The sequence below is a fragment of the Papaver somniferum genome, chromosome 1, assembly GCF_003573695.1.
Source record: "Papaver somniferum cultivar HN1 chromosome 1, ASM357369v1, whole genome shotgun sequence".
In the NCBI taxonomy this organism is placed as follows: Eukaryota; Viridiplantae; Streptophyta; class Magnoliopsida; order Ranunculales; family Papaveraceae; genus Papaver; species Papaver somniferum.
The window spans coordinates 108,620,034-108,635,741 of record NC_039358.1 but is presented as its reverse complement, the minus strand read 5'-3'; the positions used below and the strand labels follow the sequence as shown (position 1 = coordinate 108,635,741).

Here is a 15,708-nt window from a genome sequence, read left to right as displayed (position 1 = left end):
ATGACGTAGATGGAGGTGGTTTTGGTTGGAATGATGAAATTGGTGTTGGATTTTGGTTCTGGTTGTTTTGGTGGTGGTGGTGGTGATGGAGATGTGTGATTTGTTGGTGGCGGTAATGGTAGAGAGGTACGAATGCGAAATTAGTCATGGAAATAATAGTAGAATGGTGGTTCTGGTTGTTGTAGTTGTCGAGATTGGTTTTGAAGCTGGTCTTGAAGATGTTGGTGTTTATGAAGCTACAGGTAATGATCAATTTGTTGTTGTTTATATGTTTTTATGGGATCAATTGTTGTTGTTGATCCATTTTGTAGGATCAACTCCTGTTGTTGACCCAATTTTTTATTGGATCAACTATGGTTGTAACTCCTGTTGTTGACCCAATTTTTTATTGGATCAACTATGGTTGTTGATCCAATAATATGGATCAACTCATGTTGTTGACCCAATTTTTTATGGGATCAACTACTGTTATTGATCCTTTGAACTCCTATTGTTGACGATATTTCCTTCGATAAGCATAATCATGCTTGTAGTTTAAATCATGTAAATTTCTTCCAATGTTGAACTTGTGGTGCAATGGTAGCATGACTGACTCCATGTCAGATGATGCGTATTCGACTCACGCCAAGTTCACTCCATTTTACATGGATCAACTTCTACTGTTGATCCCCTAAACTAGATCAACTTCTACTGTTGGTTCTATTTTTATCTGGATCAACTACTGTTGTTGATACAAAAATATCTGAACCAGTGGCGGCGGCAGCGGTGGTGACGGTAGTGGTGGTGGCGGCGGCGACGAACTAGTGGTGGTGCGGCAACAAACTAGTGGTGGTGTAATGGTGGTTCTTAAGGAGTGGTGGTGGCGGTTGGTAGGTGGTGGTTGTTGAACGGTGGTGGTGGAATGGTAGTTGAATGTTGGCGGTGGTGGTGGTAAAGTGGTAGAGGAAGAAATTTGTTCCATTTTGAAATAAAGAAAAATATTATATGGGTGAGGGTATTAAGGTAATCTAATTTTAAATGGATAAGGTTATAAAAATTAGGGACATATTTATTGTTGAATAAGGATATATTTATTGGGTGTTAAAAGTATGGAATATAAATAATGTACCCAAAAGAAAACCTGTTTGACGTACCATGTGGCATGTCAAACTAGTTGCATCACTATGGGAAAATCACAAGACGATGGAGTTTTTAGCGGACAAAATAGATTATATCGCCAGCGCTACCAAAAATATCGCTCGATATAAAGTCTAGCGCCAACGGCTAGTTCTTTGTCGCCTATAAATAGGTAATTTTCAAACTAAAAAGTCACACCAAAATCTTTTTACACAATTTTTCTCTATTTCTCACTTTCTCAATATAATTTATTTATTTTTATCTTTCTCAATCTAATTTATTTTTCAATTCTTTCCAAATGGCGTGATTTCAAACCCAACTTGATTCGGCAACGCAATTTGATTTTTCTGGAGTAGTCCTTGAATGTGTCGTTAAGAAGATATGTGATAGTTATAAAAAAATAGGTAACAAGCATAGAAGTCTTCAAGTTTTGGATATTAACCAAATAAATACGTACCACAACTAAGAAAAGGCAAAGAAAAGTTCAAGGCAAGGAAAATCATGGCAAAACAAATTTGAAAACAAAGAAGAAGATAAACAAAGAAAATTCCGTTCATGATCGCATTGATTGGAAGTTTTGTGAAATGAAGAAGATAAACGAGATGAAGAACATTGTCCCAAAATTTTATTTTTAAAGTCTATATTTCAAATTATTATTGTCTAGTTTTATGTCTTTTAAAATGACTATTAATGATTAATTCGAGTTTAATGAATATGTTTTCATATTGCTCGTATTGTTGAAAATTAAGCTTAATTCTATTATTAATTCAATCTTACATTTTAATTAGAGTTACATTTTAGTTTAAAATAAAGTAAGAAAAATATTAAAACTTAATATTTAAGTTGGAACATATCAATAAACTTAGACTTAAACTTAATTCTTAATACATTTTAATTTAAACTTAGACGTACGTTGACAATAAAGAAATTAAAACATAAATACTGGATTATATTTGGGCAACCTTCTTAAAATCTCGAAAAAACTTCCAAATTGGAAGTCTTTTCCATTGATGCGACGATATTCCGCACGACACCTTTGTTCAAGTTTCATCATGGTTTTACCATCCCTCATATTTGGACCTTTTTGTTGAAGTATAACAAGATATGTTCTAATTTCCTTATTCATTACAGTGAAGCGATGAGATAACCCTGAAACATCACAATTGTTGGGGTTCATTGTTTGTTCTTGAAATTTTCCAAATATCCTTTCCCAAAATGTTTAGGGATGGAATGCATCTGCAAATATAGTCTCAGTTAAAGAAACATAATTCCTGCAAATACATTCATCTTCCTGAGTAGTAAATTTTGCTAATCACCTCCTAATACGACTTTGCACATTGGCTCAATTAGTAACTCTTTGATTTCCGGAAACATGTTGGTTTGCTATGAACTCAGCCACGTTCACATTATCATCCATGCTCTTTGAAGAATTGAAGAGTGATGAAAATAATTGGAGATTGAGAAATTCTGGTGTGAGTTGAAATGAGTTTGAAATTGGCTATTTATAGATGGGGGAAATTGTAGTCGTTGGATGAGGAAGTGATGAGCGATGATCAACTCAGCTAGCGACAGACTGACTATATCGTTGGCGCTGGAATGACCAACGAGCGATGTTTTGACCATCTAGCGATGGACACTTTATCGCTCGTTAGAGACTCCGTCGTGTATGCATAACTGCTATTCCTGGCACGTAGGCAGATATGTTTGGCACTTTGGCATACCCATAGTGGCTGCTAAAGTGGCAAAATTAGCTGCTTGACTTGTGCATAGGAATATGCCTAAATGACCAATTTATAACTTCTTAAAAATAAAATTGATATTTTAATTGTCGTGTCTGGATTGTGCCATTGTGGAATGTGAATGGTATTGCCGAAAGAGAATGTATGAATTGTAGATTGAAAAAGAACTGATTGCAATTGTGTGTCAGGTATAATTGTGTTGCATGCTTGTAAAACTGAAAATCCAGGTTCATGGTGGTGACCTGTAATATCCATTTTTTTCTAATTAAAATTTAAAAAATTATCGCCGAGGTTAACCGTAACAATAGTAAGGACAAGTGTAAATAAAAACAACACATGTCATCATCTCAATGTTTGTTGCAAACGAAAAATAACAACTTGATAAATAAGAAGTAACACTTATAACCGTTGTTGTATATGTGGCAGCATGAGGTTAATCAAAATGAGTGCAATATAAAATATTTTGTCTAGGTTAATTTTTAAGGATATCCAACGAAATATTTTATGTGTAGGTTTGATTGGTCAGCAGCACCGTGAATACTGATTTTATATAAAAAAAATTGAGAGTGATTCAGTCACAAGCATATGAAAAAGCTAATAGATCGGTTTTATTATTTATGGAGATAAGCTTACAAAGAAACTATTATATAACTTTGTAATCTTAACCAAAAATCTCCGTGATTCACTCAATCGAACATTTGTATCCATAATACGTAGCAGCTTTAAGTTGATTGTCCGTTGTCTTATTGACAGAAGCAAAGGCAGCGTTTTTTATTTACATCATGAACGGCACTTTCGCATGCCCCACCACGACAACTTGATTTGCATAAATCATTACACCTCTGGTTATCGGCATAGTTTGAATACTCACACTTACCAATGTTGTGATACTGGCAACACGCAGGATTTGCAACCCTTGTGGCCATTACGCTGCTAAAATCTGCAAACATATATGTTGCAAGTTTATTAACATTAACATATGCTATCAAACGCAAAATGTAATAAATTTTTTAAGCAAATTCACTGGGAAAATCATATGCTAGTTAATGTAATAAATTAACATTAACTATCTATCAAATTTATATTTGTTGATCAATCATTGTCATACCCTACAATCACCGGAAAAAATGATCAATACTAACCTGTGCTGAAGACGATAAATGTGATAAGGAATGCAACAAATGTAACTTTTCTACTGGCCATTTTGAAATACGAAATTAAATTTGAATGGTAATATAGAAAAAATTATGTGTTTGTTGATAGATAATAGTTTTGGTGTGAAGAGATTGATGTTCACGGGTTTCAACTTATAGAGGACCTAGGGATTACCACATGCAAACCATTAACGTTTACAAGGATTTTTGGGAATCAAATAAATTAATGATTTTTCATCTCATAAATATTGGAAGATATTAGCATTATGAAAATAGGCGAGGAAAGTGTTAGCATGATATGATTAAAATCCGAAGATGTCAATGAATTATTATGTCACTAAAAAATCACCAGATTTTTGCACCGGATTATATGCTCTTTGTCATTAAGATTGGGTTGGCAAGCCAAATATGACTGAGCGGCCCAACAACAAACTCACATCAAACTACGCTATCCATGGAACATAGTACCACACCACGCGCAGTGAGCGAAGTGCAATCTTAAATATTTGGGGCGGGGATATAAACAATGAAGCTGACTTTTTAACTACCGTTGTAAAGGCAAGTTATACTCAGGAAAAGGTTGAACCAGTACTTTTTGTTAAACAATCAAGTGTAAATAGTGATAGTTGTTAGTTGTTGACTCATGAATGGTTGGAATAGTGCTAGCAGTTATAATAGTACTTGTAGGGTGGCTGTAGGGTGACTTGTAGTATGGCCTTATTTTCTTCCTCCCTTTTTTTTTTTTTCTGACAACACGCTTTTTTTGAAGACGTGTTTCTCTTCTTCCCTTTTGTAATCTATATATTCACTTCTCATTATAAAGAATTATACACATTAATATTAAGTGAGAACCTTGAGTTTGAGTTGGTATCAGAGCTTCCATGGTGAAGCTGTTGAGTACTTCTTTGTAAAGTGAGTGCTTCTTTGTTTCAATCGATCATTATTCCGCTGCTATCTTAAGGTTCTTTCATTTGTTCTTACTACGACCACAAGTAAGCTCTTCTTAACCGACCAGTACTTTCTTTCGCTTTTGTGGTCAGATCATCTCATCTTGATCATCATATTCATATCATTCATATACTTTGATTTTTTCCTGTTTTAATCTTTCACCTACTGACTTGATAAGTAGCGATACTTCTTGAGATTTTAATATACCTATATTTACTATTTCCTGGATGTTTGTGGAAGTAGTAAAATGAAGGTTTTTAATTGATACTGCTTGATATAAGTCAGTATTTCTTCTTTTGTAGTGTTTGATCTTTTTTCAAACATTATTTCCACTTATCTAATAAGTCAGTAACACTAAATTGATTTGAATTGAATTCAAATCCTTTATTATAAAGTCCAAAGTGGTATTGTATTTGTCCGTGTTTCATTATGGATAATGAATATGGTATCGTTGTTATGCCCGTGGTGAATCCGACATCCTCTCAAGAACCGGCGTCGATTCCGTACGGTGTAAAATTAAATGATAAGAATTTTACTCTTTGGTCACAAATCGTGACTATGTTTGTCTCAAGTAGAGGCAAAAAGGGATATCTGACTGGTTCTACCCCCACAACCCGGTGAAGGAGAACCTACGTATGATGAATGGTGTATGAAATATTCTCTTTTAAAAGGTTGGCTTGTCGGTGCTATGGAACCGGAGTTAATGAATGTTTTTATTCGTCTACCTACTGCAAAAGATGTTTGGGACGCAGTGAAACATAGATATTATGAAGGGGCTGATAAATCGATTCTTTATGATTTATCCTGTAAGGCTATGACAACAAAACAAGCAGGTCGACCGGCGGATACATTTTTTTCTGATCTTACGATTATTTGGCAAGAGATTGATTATCGTAAACCAATTACTTTTACCCAAGCAGATGTAATCAAAATTCGCAAAGCAGAAATTGATAAAGAACGAGTTTACTTATTTCTTGCTGGTCTTGATGATTCTTATGATTCTGTTAGAGGAGAAATACTTCGTAGTTCTTCACTTCCTGGACCCGAAATGGCTTTTTCTATCGTGAGGCGTGAAGAACAACGTCGTAGTACTATAATGAATCCTTCTCCTCAAATAGTTATGACGGTTAACAAATTTGGGAATATTTCCTTGTCCCAACAATCATCGTCAACAAATACCGGCGGAAAATGTACTTATTGTGGAAATGGTAAGCACACTGTTGAAAACTGCTTCAAGAAGATTGGTTATCCTGAGTAGTGGAACAATCATTCAAAAACAGAGAAAGGAAAAGGAAAAGCAGCTATTTGTTCTACCGAGATGACAACGATATCTACTCCAATATTTGATGAACTTCCATCAACTACCGGTCATCTCATTCCACAAGAGTCGGGTAATATTTTCCTAGCTCTAATAGCTGCTAACTCAAAGAAGGATCATGGTTGGATTCTTGACTCCGGTGCCACTAATCACATGACATTTGAAGCATCTATCTTGAAAGATATATGTGCACATGATTGCTCAACCGTTTATAATGCCAATGGGGTTCCATATCCGGTTACCGGAGCTGTGAGAGTTGATTTAAATTCTTCCTTGACCTTAGAGCATACTTTGTTGATTCCTTCTCTCTCTAATAATCTTTTATCAGTATCTCAAGTGACTGCACAATTAAATTACGTAGTATTAATCTATTCGACTTTCTGTTTTCTTCAGGATATCAGCAACGGGGAGATAATTGGGCGTGGTACTAAGAGAGGGGGGTTGTATTATTTAGAAGATGTGTGTGAAGGACGGTCTTTGTCAACCAAGGGGTCCTCTCGTACTTGTGAAGATCAAATATTATTGTGGCATCACCGGCTGGGTCATGTTTCTTTTGGTTATTTGCAACATTTATTTCCAACCTTATTTTCAACTTGCAAACCTTCTGATTTTAATTGTGAAACTTGCATCTTAGCAAAGAGTCATCGTACTACTTATCCTGATAGTTTTAACAGAAGATTAGTTCCATTTGCTTTGGTTAATTCTGATGTTTGGGGTCCTTGTCGAATTACTAGTAATTCAGGATTTCGTTGGTTTGTTCTGTTTGTCGATGATTGCACTCGTATGACTTGGCTTTATTTGATGAAAAATAAAAGTGATTTAGCTCATATTTTCAAATCTTTTCATGCAATGATTCAAACACAATTTTCCACCACTTTAAAGGTCCTTCGTTCTGATAATGGTGGAAAATATGTTAATGAAGCTTTACAAGGTTATTTTCAGGAACATGGTTTAGTTCATGAGACTACTTGTCCTTCTACGCCACAACAAAATGGTGTTGCATAGCGAAAAAATAGGCAACTACTTGAGATTACTAGAGCTTGTTTAATTGGAGCAAACATGAGGCCACATTTCTGGGAAGAGGCTATTACTACTGCGGTGTATCTTCTTAATCGTTTACCCACTAGTGTTTTGAAATTTCAAACACCTTTGGATAAATTGGCTTCGTTTGTGACAATTCCTTCTCAGCTTAAACTTCCTCCACGAGTATTCGGATGTGTGGTTTATGTCCACATACAAAAACATTTGTGCAGCAAGCTAGATCCATGTGCTCTAAAGTGTGTATTTGTTGGTTATCATCCGTACCAAAAAGGTTACAGGTGTTATCATCCTTCTACTCGCAAATTTTATGTTAGCATGGATGTTACCTTCTCTGAGCACGAGAATTTTTACTCAGCACATGATATAGGTTCTCCTCTTCAGGGAGAGAACAATATTGAAGAGTTGAATTTGATGGATTTATTTCCTACTAATAGTGAGATACATCTTCCCCTCATGGAAGAAAGTTCAATTACTCCTCAAGCTTCTATCGATTTGGGTCTGACTACTATGCAACCTCCAGAAACAAATCAAGTGGTAGAAACTCGTATTGCATAAGACCCCCTCCTTTCTTCTACAATGGTACCTACATCCAGTTATCCTCCAGCTGATATCCCTGAGGTAAGCATTGATTCTTTGATTAGTACTGACAATAGTTGTGAATTAACTGAGACAGACAAGTATAGTTTGCCACAAAGGAGTAACCGTGGGGTGCCACCAGATCGTTTTTCACCTGAACCGATACAGAAGGTGAAATATCCCATTGCAAACTACATGTCTACTCATAGATTGTCAGAAGCTGGAAAAGCATTTGTAAATCAGATGGAAGATGTTACCATTCCTAAAAACGTACAAGAAGCATTACGTGATCCAAAATGGGTTGATTCGATGAAAAAGGAGATGATAGCGCTGGAAGAGAATCATACATGGGAAATAGTATTGTTACCAGAAGGAAATAAACTAGTTGGTTACAGGTGGGTATATGCTATCAAGCATAATCCAGACGGCTCTATTGACAGGTATAAAACAAGTCTTGTGGCTAAAGGATTTACCCAGACTTATGGTATTGATTATCAGGAGACGTATGCTCTTGTTGCAAAAATCAACACTATTCGTGTAGTATTTTCTTTGGTAGCAAATCTAGGATGGCCCCTGCAACAATATGATGTAAAAAATGCATTTTTACATGGTGATTTACAATAAGAAGTCTACATGTCATTACCTCTAGGTTATAATGCTCCGAACGATGTTAACATGATTTGTAAGCTAAAGAAGGCCTTATATGGTTTGAAACAGTCTCCTAGAGCTTGGTTTGGTAGATTTCGTCTAGCAATGAACAAATTTGGGTATACACAGAGTAACGTTGATCATACCTTGTTCCTAAAAAGAGTTGGTGAAAAGTTAACCGCGCTTATTATCTATGTGGATGATATGGTGGTAACAGGAAATGACCCTGAAGAGCTGAGTAATTTGAAGAGTTGTTTGTATTCTGAGTTTGATATGAAGGATCTAGGTGGACTAAAATACTTCCTTTGCATTGAAGTTATACGATCTGAAAAGGGAATTTTCTTGTCTCAGCGAAAATATGTGATTGACTTGTTGAATGAAACCGGTATGCTGGGTTGTGAGCCGATTGGATCTCCTATGGAACAAAATCATGGTCTTGAAGAGTGTTCTGATCAAGTACCAACTGACAAGGGGCAATATCAGAGGTTAGTTGGCCGTTTGGTTTATCTTTCTCATACAAGACCTGATATTACATATGCTGTAAGTGTTGTAAGAAGATTTATGCATAATCCGGGTCAACAACACATGGATGCAGTAATAAGGATACTGAGAATTTTGAAGTCCGCACCAGGCAGAGGGTTGATGTTTTCAAAACATGGACATCTCAATGTATCAGGTTACACCGACTCAGACTGGGGAGGCAAAGGCGATACGAGAAGATCAACATCTGGGTATGTTACCTTCGTTGGAGGCAATCTAGTAACTTGGAAATCTAAGAGACAACAAGTTGTTTCTTTGTCTAGTGCTGAAGAAGAATACAGGGCGATGGTGAAAGGAATTTGTGAATTATTATGGTTAAAAAGACTTATGGAAGAGCTTGGTTTCCCTACTAAAACCCCTATGAAGTTGTTTTGTGATAACCAGTTAGCGATCAAAATTGCAGAGAATCCGGTACAACATGATCGAGCGAAACATGAGGAAATTGATAGGAATTTTATCTATGAGAAACTCGAAGAGAAGATTGTCGAAATACCATATGTTCGTACAACACAACAGTTGGCAGATATTCTGACCAAGGCCGTATCTAATAGTACATTTAACGTTTCACTTGTCAAGTTGGGCATCAGCGACATATATGCACCATTTTGAGGGAGAGTGTTAAACAATCAAGTGCAAATAGTGATAGTTGTTAGTTGTTGACTCATGAATGGTTGGAATAGTGCTAGCAGTTATGATAGTACTTGTAGGGTGGTTGTAGGGTGGCTTGTAGTATGACCTTATTTTCTTCCTCCCTTTTTTTTTTTTTTCTGACAACACGCTTTTGTTGAAGACGTGTTTCTCTTCTTCCCTTTTGTAATTTATATTTTATATATTCACTTCTTATTGTAAAGAATTATACACATTAATATTAAGTGAGAACCTTGAGTTTGAGTCTTTTTCCCGCCAGAGAAAAACAGCTTAAAATCACAAACTAACTAAGCCTCACCTGATAAGTCTGTAAACCAGGGTTGGTTCAAATATTTCAATGAATCATTCTTCCAATATCAGTATCAAATTCTTCAAAACTTGTATAAACTCGGGGGATATAGAAAATGCTCGCAAGTTGTTCAACAAAATTCCTCAACCAGATATTCGTTTATGGACTATCTTAATTTCTGCTCATACAAAACACGGTTTCCCTAAAGAATCTACCGAAATATACTCTGATTTACTGAAAAGTAATATAGAACCCGATCGATTGGTTTTGCAGTCGGTGGCTAAGGCATGTGCAGTGTTGGCAGATCTTGTCAAAGCTAAAAAGGTTCATGAAGATGCAATTAGATTCGGGTTTGAATCAGACCTTTTACTAGGGAATGCCTTGATTGATATGTATGGGAAGTGCAGGTTCGTACAAGGCGCAAAAAAGGTTTTCTCTGAGTTGTCCACAAGAGATGTGATTTCCTGGACTTCAATCTTAGCTTGTTATATCAACTGTGGGTTTCCAAGAGAAGCTTTGCGAATTTTGCGTGAAATGTGTTTAAGTGGCGTGAAACCTAACACCATAACAGTGTCTTCTACACTTCCCGCCTGTTCGGATCTGAAAGACTTGAATTCTGGTAGAGAGATTCATGGGTTTGCAGTGAGAAATTTAATGGGAGATAATGTCTTTGTGAGTAGTGCGCTGGTTAATATGTATGCTAATTGTGCAAGCATAAGAAATTCAGAGCTTGTCTTTGAGAACATGTCTCAACGAGATATTGTGTCTTGGAATGTGATACTGGCGAGTCAATTCTCAAACGGAGAATGCGACAAGGCTCTCAATTTCTTCCAACAGATGATAAACGAGGGGGTTAAGCTGGACTCTGCCTCGTGGAACTCCGTGATCAGCGGGTGCATGCAAAACGGACGAACACAGGAAGCACTTGAACTGTTTGTTCGGATGCAAGATTTAGGGTTCAAACCTAACAATATTACAGTTGCCAAGTGTCTTGCCAGCCTGCACTGATTTAGAAAGCTTAAGAGGAGGTAGAGAGATTCATGGATATAGCTACAGACATCAACATTTGGAAGATATAGTTGTGGGGACTTCTCTAGTTTTCATGTATGCAAAATGTGGCGAGTTGGATCTTTTCGGAGAGACACTATTGCATGGAACATAATGATCTTGGCAAACTCAATGCATGGTAACGGTGAAGAAGCCTTGTCACTTTTTCACAAAATGTTGAATTCAGGGGTTAAGCCTAATTCTATTACTTTCACCGGAGTTTTATCTGGGTGCAGCCATTCACGGCTTGTTGATGAAGCCCAATCAATTTTGAGTTCAATGAGTAGGGATTATATGATTGAACCTGATGCAGATCACTATTCTTGCATGGTTGATGTCCTTAGTCGTTCAGGTCAACTAAAAAAGGCGTATGAGTTCATCCAGGAAATGCCTGTACAGCCAACTGCTGGTGCCTGGGGTGCACTGCTAGGAGCTTGTAGGGTATATAAGAATGCAGACTTGGGAAAGATTGCTGCAAAGCGACTTTTTGAGATTGAACCTGAGAATCCAGGGAACTATGTCTTGTTATCAAACATTCTTGTAACTGCAAAACTGTGGGATGATGCATCAGAAATTAGGGAAATGATGAGAGATAGAGGAATATTTAAAATGCCTGGTTGCAGTTGGACTCAAGTAAAGAATAAAGTTTATACCTTTGTGGCGGGTTATAAAGAACACAATAAGAGTGACGAAATCTACAGTTTTCTAGATGAATTGGGCGAGAAAATGAGACTCGCTGGTTATATGCCTAACACTGACTATGTTCTGCAAGATGTCGATCAAGAGGAGAAAGAACAGGTTCTCTGTAGCCATAGCGAGAAGTTAGCAGTTGCTTTCGGCATACTAAATCTGAAGGGGGGGGGGTCATCCATTCGTGTATTTAAGAATTTACGAGTGTGTGTAGACTGTCATACTGCTATTAAGTTCATGTCCAAGATTGTTGGGCTGCGTATTACTCTAAGGGACTCCTTACGGTTTCACCATTTTAACGATGGAAATTGCTCCTGTCGAGATTTTTGGTAATCAATATAGTTACTGCTATGAATGGATCTCTTAAAAGAAGACGAGAAGCAGATCTGTAGCATTTTGCCAAACGTATGGAAGGCCTTGGGCATTATTTTAGACCAAGTTGTCACTTTTTGAGTGTAGATGATGGACACCGCTATGGTCCATCTCTTTAACAATTATATAACCATCATTTCTCATCTTACATCTACATGCAGGTGCTTCTTTTCGTAATACTAAGAATAATTGTGGTACGCAATCTACCCAACAACGAGTTCTGAGCAATATCACTATTTTCATAGAGGGTATTGAAGCGTGAGGACTTGTGACCACAATAATAGCTAAAGAGGTGCAATGGCCACAAATCAAGGTAGCTCCGTATCCTGTTTCTCTTTCTGCACAGCAAAATCAACCACCTGGTAAAGTCACAATCTCATCTTCAATAGTTCAGTTTACTCATGATTCCTGCAAAGCAATTCAGGAGGCTGAATTAACAGAAGGGTTATGTTCAAACTCTGAAAGTCATTGCTTGGACTTCCCCTCCTTACCCTTATGCTGTCATAAATTGTGATGCTTCTTTCAAGTTAAAATCTAAAGATAGTTGCATGGGTCTAATCTCTAGAGATTTTGCAGGTGCACATCAATCCTCGAGATGTATCTACAAGCATGGACATCTAAATGCTGTGGAGGTTGTGTGATGCTGTTTGGATACAGTTTGATGGGCAACTACATTGCAGATACAGTACCCAAGGCTTGAGACAGATTTACAAACACTCAAGGCTTGAGACAGATTCGAAAACTGTTGCGGCTGCCATTAATGGAGTACACACTTACTTGGCTTGGCAAAATTAGAGAATCATTGAGGATATTAGACGCTATTCAAGTAACCTTATTAGCTGGAACTGTCGGCAGTTAGTAGATATTGCAATAAGGCAGTTAGTAGAGATTGCAATAAACCAACTGATGCTTTCGCAAAATATGCTAGGAAGTTTAAAATTTCTAAAATTTGGCAGCAGTCTGTTCCAAACTTTATCTCCCTTCATCTCCCACCATGTTTTGGAAGAGATGAACATTGACTCCTGTTTAAGATTAAATGTTATTTGCAAATTCTTCTCCCACCATGTTTTGGAATTGATGAACATTGACTCCTGTTTAAGATTAAATGTTATTTGCAAATTCTTGCAAATGAAGCAGCAACCACCTGTTAATATTGCAATCTTTTGTAATGGGAAGCTTATCTGAAGCCACCCGGACATCTTTTTTCTTCTTTCTTTTTTGCACATACAGCAGTTCACGGGAAGAAAATGAAAAGCGTTGAGGTAATTTGAATAGATCTTTTACTTTTTAACCAGAACAAGACTGATGCAGGGGCAAAACAACACAAAAAGAAGGGAATTATGAGAACTTTCAATAGTGAAATTGTTAGCACAAAATACTACAACATTATTTCCATGGAGTAATGCTCTGCCGAAAATTTTTCATAGAATTAATTAGGTACTGTCGTCGAATGAAAAACCATACAGGAACAGGATAAAAAAAACTTCAGTTATTATAAAACACATATAGCAGGAGTTCCTTAGTTTAAAGAGACAACAAAAATTGAATCTAAGAAAACTTGAAACAAATTCGTTGTAGATCCCCTCATGAAGGCCCCCAAAAGCTCCTCTATTCCTGCATCCTTGTATACTCTAGAAACCAAACCCACTGCAATAAAGAAAACCCATTAAGCAGCTATTCACACATGAAGACAATGTGTTACACAATTACCAGAGACAGCAAACTACCGAAAGTCAAAAACTTATTACACCCTTAGGGAAGTATAAATCTGAATGCAGAATTTATCTTTAAACTCAAAGTAGGGACTGGGCAAAGTCTCTTATGTTTCTTGAGTGTGTGAAACACATAACCAAAATGCAACTAACCACTTTCTTTGCTTGCCAAAGATGACAGAAAACATCCAATCCACAATGGCTATTCAAACTAAGGTGCAGAAACCATGGAAAGCAAATAAAAGACATAAACACTCCAGAAATACCTTTAAATGCAAAATCTTAAGCCTAAGAGGTTCTTTAATATCCATTATGTGATTCAGCAATCCAATGGATGAAAACAAAAGGCTAAACACAACTAAGCACGAGCAAGAATGATGGCTCCCTTCTATCCCACAAATTCATGCATTCACCTGGCTATTAATAACAGCTTTGTGCATGAACTTGCAGTTTAATGATTTCAAAGTATAGTCAAGAACAACAGAACAAGCATTGAACCAACTAATAACAAAGACAAGATAAGATTGATGACAACAATAACCTAATCCAAATGCAAATCCAAATACTAGTGTTGAACACAAACAAAAAACCCCTACCCCGGCCTCCCAACATCTTTTCACTCAAATTGGAAACTCTAATTAAAATATTTCTGAAAATCAGCCCAACCTAGAGAAACAATAACTCAATACTTCACTAAATACAACCATCCAATATCCCCCGTCAGATGAACTCTGTTCTAAACAAAACCCTAACTTAATTTGACAATCAATTACAATCTCTAAATTAATCTCATGTATTAAACAGAAATTATGGTTACACTGAATAGAATCAATTGTAGGATTTGTTTTGTTTAGGTTTACCTGAAAAGTAAGAAACTAGATAGCGATATCGAGTGTGAGTTGTTCGTTTTCAGCGTAGAGGTAATGGAGGATATAAGGAGTGACACGAACAACACCACAAAATCCTGCAAACATAAGTCCATGATTTAGAAGCTGCTTCAGTGCAGCTGATTTGTCTGGCTTTCGAGGCATACCTCCGAGAAACATCTTCTTCTTCTTTCTTTTTTCTTCTTCTCACAAAATCAGAGCAAAACCCTAACTTTCAGATCTTTCTTTCGTGTGTTGAGGGTTTTTAGACTCTTGAACAATGCTCTATACACAGCGATGCGATAAGTGTACCCGTATCCAGATCTACGGCCTGTGGCCCGGATTTGGTCCTCATGGATCTGAGGTCTACTCCAGAACTTTTCTTCTTTAGCTTCCCCTGCTTCCACAATATTTACCCCTTTTGTTTTTTCCTCACCCATCTGAATCCTCTGTATCTGTGACTAATCTGACTATATCACCCGACTCATCTGGATCCAATTTAGTATATTTGTTTTCTGAATCAGATCTGATTTATCTGACTCATAAATGTGTGAATCAGTGGCTTGATTCCATGAGTCAGGGGCATTTTATTCCCTGACTCAAATGGGTCTGAATCAAGGGTTAGGTCTGAGTTAGATCTCGAGTCAGTTCTGACTCAAAATCAAAAATAAAAGGTGTGACATCTGACTCGAGCCGAGTCAGGGGCCGAGTCAGATTAAGACGCCGAGTCAGCAAAAAAAACAGACATACTTTTACACTCGTTAGATCAATTCTTATGGGGATTGGAAAACCCATTAATTTGCCATTTTCTTCCATCATAGAGTGAGTAGACTGGAAAACTCGATGGGAAAACAGATAAATTACTGAACAGCGTAGTCTAAGCCACTAATAGTAATGACTTGGCCAAACGTAAAGTGATAAACTCGATGGGCAAACATGTAAATTACCGAGCGGTAGAGACTAGAACGTTCGGTCTAATCTAAGCCGCCTAACGGCTCTATCAT

The 15,708-nt window shown here is 36.9% G+C and overlaps 1 long non-coding RNA gene and 1 pseudogene across 1 annotated transcript; one reads left to right on the top strand and one right to left on the bottom strand.

The window, feature by feature from the left end:
* The first annotated feature begins 9,944 nt into the window (after nt 1–9,944).
* Nucleotides 9,945–13,204, top strand: LOC113295971 (annotated as a pseudogene).
* Nucleotides 13,205–13,495: 291 nt separating this feature from the next.
* Nucleotides 13,496–14,967, bottom strand: LOC113331810. The gene is made up of 2 exons (XR_003351206.1): nt 14,699–14,967; nt 13,496–13,773 (listed from the first exon to the last, which is right to left on the bottom strand). It is a non-coding gene; the product is annotated as an uncharacterized LOC113331810 (long non-coding RNA).
* Between the last annotated feature and the right edge of the window lie 741 nt (nt 14,968–15,708).